Source organism: Meleagris gallopavo, chromosome Z (assembly GCF_000146605.3).
Source record: "Meleagris gallopavo isolate NT-WF06-2002-E0010 breed Aviagen turkey brand Nicholas breeding stock chromosome Z, Turkey_5.1, whole genome shotgun sequence".
NCBI classification, from domain to species: domain Eukaryota; kingdom Metazoa; phylum Chordata; class Aves; order Galliformes; family Phasianidae; genus Meleagris; species Meleagris gallopavo.
In genome coordinates this window covers 47727718-47732505 of record NC_015041.2, presented here as the reverse complement: position 1 = coordinate 47732505, position 4788 = coordinate 47727718, and positions in this window count along the sequence as shown.

Below are 4788 nucleotides of genomic sequence, written 5' to 3'. Positions count from 1 at the left end.
AAGATTCAGCTGAATGCACAGTCTCCTGACTGGCTTCTAGAAGAGGTAGTGAATTCCAATAAAAAAAAGACGTGTTTGCATGTATGAAGCCAGTTTGTTTCTAAGCCACAGAGATTCGTATCCGTCCTTCATTTTGTGCATGTATCGTGCTGGTTGGTTGTGTGGATAGATTAACTGTGACAAGCTGTGACATCAGCAAGAGCTGGATGCTGCCTGGCTATGTAGTTTGCAATGTATCCTCCCTTCCTTTACTGCTGGGCTGACTCATTCACTGTACAGGGTGAGTGAATTATGCTTAGTACAGACCCAGTTCTGTCCTCAAAGAAGAATAGCACGGAATGATGTCTTTGGCATTCTGCCTCTGTGCAGAAGCCTCTGCAGAGGCTGTGCTGTAAGCAAGCAGATTTTAAGTCTGTGTTTACACAAATGATATAGCTGAGAAGCAAATGAGATTTTTATTAATGCTAACAAATAAAACTGGAAGTTACAAAATGTGCCAGTTCTTTAGCATGAGTGAAGTAATATTTGGCCTTAGAGTTTGGAAAAATTGTCTAAATTAGGCTTCCTGTCCTGCATTGCTTGTGTGAAAAGTACAGACAGTGTTTTGGTTAGGGACTGGTAGGGAGGAACATTTGTGAACCTGCAAACAGTTGAGTGATTGTGGTTACTTTTGGGATACAAGGATTTCACAGAAAAGGATTGACTTCCATACACATAATGATTGTAGGAAATGAGATTGAGTGGAACAAAACATGGTAGAGGAAGCTCTATTGTGAATGAATACCATACTGCCAGCTTCCAATGAGTTCAGAAGGGAGAATACTGTTTATTAGTAACCCAGGAGTCTGCTGATTTCATAGTTAGTCATTAATGATCTTTGCTTAAAGCTGAGGTATCAATTTAGTAGTTTTTTTAGTTTGTATTGAAGAAACCTGGAGCAATCACCACTGAGAGAGTGATTCTGGAAAGGTGAATGCTCATGAAATATACTCTGCCCTTCACTCTGAGGTATCATTTCCATAGTACAGTCTTAGGATCTGCTTCTGAGATCAGGAAGTTTTAAAGCGATCAGCAGAACAGGAATTTAATGTATAGTGTTGGTGGTTTTGGAGCAAACAAGTTCTCTGTAACAGTCTGAATTATAAGCTAGCTCCGTATCATTCCTCCCAGCTGCCAAAAAACAAATAAGCAGGATCCTTTTGTGTTGTAAGAGGCACTTGGAGGAGGACAGCAAGTTGGAAAAGATAAACTTGCATACGTATCCTCTCTATAGCTCTTGACCTTCATCTTGAAGATGCTGTGCCCACAATTTACGTGACTTACTGTTGCTTCACAGTCTACTTTCCTGGCTAAAGAAGACAGCTACTTCCAAAGATGGGTCCTTCTGAATAACTTTGTGGCAATAAGAGGTCAAATTGACGGAGCTTATCAGTGCTTGTGCCTTCATTTTTTTCAGTGAACGTTTCCTGGAAGAAGTTTCTCCACTTACAAAAAGTAAGACTCAGGATAAGTGGACTTTTTTTTTGGTTCATCAGATACATTGCGTCTGCTCTGGAGATTCATGGTCTCTTAAAATGGAGTCAAGGATGCTAAAAATGCAGTAAGCAGTTCCTTGGGATACTGTATCTAAGGATGCTTGTTACAGTAGTCACCTAAAACAGTTTTTACATTTGAGAGTTGGTGCTTAATTACCATGCATGCTATGGCACCAGAACAACAGTGACTGCCCAGTGTAGACAAAAACTACATCCTTGCACTATGGGCCAAAGGAGTGTATGTTTGCATGAACCAGCTTACCAGGACACATAGTGATGTTCCAGCATACAGCTAAACATCTCTGTCAAATTAATACTGGTATGTGATATAGCCATTATCTCAGCTGACATGATAGCAAGTTGCCTAGTATCTCAAACCTCACTTTCAGTTATCTCTAGGTAATATAGAAGTCCTCCCACAGATGAGAGTCTTTTTTTAGGTGGCTCCCTTGTGGATTTCAGCTTTCAATTCTGAAGCCAGCCAATGCCCCATGGAAAAATTATGTTTACTGTTAAGAGATCATTGGCACCTCACCTCTGCTAACCGATTTTCTATCCCTGATTTTGTCTGCATCCACAATTAGACCACCAATCTTTTCCTGCAGAAGCTTCCAATGAATACGTAGCAGGCTCTGCTGCTCTGAGACTGGTGTTAGCCATCACCACAGATCTGCTAGAAGAGACCAATAGACAAACGATAGACATGTCTGGCCCTGCTGCTATTGCTGTTCTCAGGCACTGATGAAAGCAAATCAAGTTTTTGACTTGCGTAGTTACCTGTATCCACCAGAAATGTTAAAGGAGGCTACGCAAGTTAAGGGGAATGTCCATATGAGAAAGCCACTACTCTAATATATAGGTATTTCTTGTTCATCTTAATGCTAGGCCAGACAAAGCTCTCTTCAGTAGAAGACTTCTGCTGATGGTTATCCCATATGCTGCCTTTAATTTCCTGATCAGGACTATGATGTACCAGTGGAGGTCAGCCACGGTATTTCCTCTTAAAGAGAATTTTGTTCACTGATGTTTGATAAAATTACCTGCACATGTTATCAGAGATTCAGTACCTGACAGAAGATTACCTGGGACAGAAAGACTCCCTGCCTGTGTATTTCTTGCTGTCTTTACAGATAAGATATTTGGTCCAATGTCTGTGTGTGCACCTGCTTTTTTCCAGACTTTACTACTGTACCCCTGGAAAGGATCAACTTAGGACAGAAGAGAGAAAGATGCAACCTGCTGAGCACAGGAAGGAAGCTATAGCCGTAGGCCAAGGGACAGAAGCAACATCTGTGCTAACTGAAGCAGATCTGGCTGTGAAATAGATTGCTGACTTGCTAAAGCAAGCTCATCAGTTCCCCCATGAGAGATTGAGTGAGTGAATGGGAAATAGAATGAAAGTGGAATGGATAAGATTCACAACAGGAAGATTTTGCAGTATATTCATGGAATAAGAGAATCACAGAATGGTTTGGGTTGGAAGAGACCTTAAACATGCTGCATGCAGGATTGCCACCAACAACATCAGGCTGTCCAAGGCCCCATCCAGCTGACCTTGAACACCCCAAGGGATGGGCATCCACAATTTCTTTGGCCAACTTGCTCCATTATTTCTCTACTCTCTGGATAAAGAATTTCCTCATAGTATCTAATTTAATTTCTCCTCTTTTATTTTAAAGCCATTTTGCCTTGTTCTGTTGCTGTTTGCCCATGTAAAACATCAGCCTCCCTACTACTGATAAGCTCCATTTGATTACTGGAAGGCCACAATGAGGTCTTGAGCCTTCTCTTCTCCAAGCTGAACAATCCCAGTTCCCTCAACCTGCCTTCAATAGGAGAGGTACTCCAGCCCTCTCTGATCATCTTTATGGCCTCCTCTGGAGAGCTCCACATCTTCCTTGTGCTGGGGGCCTGAATGTACTAACCCAGATGGGGCCTCACAAGGGTAGAGCAGAGAGGGACTCTCTGCTGGCCACCCCTCTTTTGTTGCAACCCAGGACACCATTGGCCTTCTGGGCTGCCACTGCACCCTGTTGGCTCAAGTACAGGTCTTCGTCTACCAAGACCCCACGTCATTCTCCACAGGGCTGTTCCTACTCTGTGTTTATATCTGGGATTGTTCCAACTAAGATTCAGTGCCTTGCGCTTGGCTTTATTGAACAGCATTATGTTTATGTGGACCCGCTTTTCAATCTCGTCCATCTCTTTTTAGATGGTAACCTTTCTTCTGTCACCTTACCTGCACCACGCAGCTTGGTGCCATCTGCAAACTTGCTGAAGGTACACTCAATTCTACTCTCTAGGTCATTGCTAAGAATGTTGAAGAGCACCAAAACCAAGACAGAGTATTTTGGGACACCACCCATCATCAGCCTCCACCTGGATGGAGGGTCATTGACTTCAACCCTGCGTCTGTGGCCATGCAGCCAACCAATTCCTTAAATCCTTATCTTTTCGATTTAGAGATAAAGATGTTGTGTGGGACCATGTCAAAGACTTTACATAGTCCAGATAGACTGTAGCAGTCAGTCTTCCTTTGTTGACTGATGCTGTCACTCCACCATAGAAGACCACCAAATTGAATAGGTATGCTTTGCCTTTGGCAGAACATTGGTAAGCTGTACAGGAGCTGCTTACACATCTGAAAATAATTTTCCTCCATACTCTAGAAAAGCAAAACTGTTAACAATGGTCTACAATCTTTGACTCAGCAAAGGATGGCCCACAAAAAGCCTTCTTTCCAGGAAAGAAAGAAAGAAGATTTTGTGACAACAAGCAGGTAGTCCCTACACACACCTCCCTTTACTCATCACTGTTCATGTTCACAGCACAGCTGTTGTTCTCACAAGGCAGCGCAAATAAATGGGTCTGGAAGTGAGACTGTGAAGACTGAAAAGAAGTACCATCACTGGAATATAGCAAACCTAGGCCTAGGCTTACAAGGACATTGCTGCCAAAATACCAGTAAACGTGCTAACGTGCATTTATTTGTTGTGACTGAAGAAGAGTAAAACTTTATCTGGCAAGTCTCCATGAAAAGCCCAGCTAAGTGACTTTTGAAAGCCAGGCACAAATGGGACAGTGACTGCTGCTCCACATCTGACATAGCCAACAACAAACTGAGAGCAGTCTCAGCCTGACAGGTGTTCAGGTGAAATGATAAGTACATAGATTTCTTTCTGTTTGCTAATAAATGAAGACAGAGGCATCTGGAAACAATGACTTAAGAAAAATCAGAAAGGGAGAATGCAAA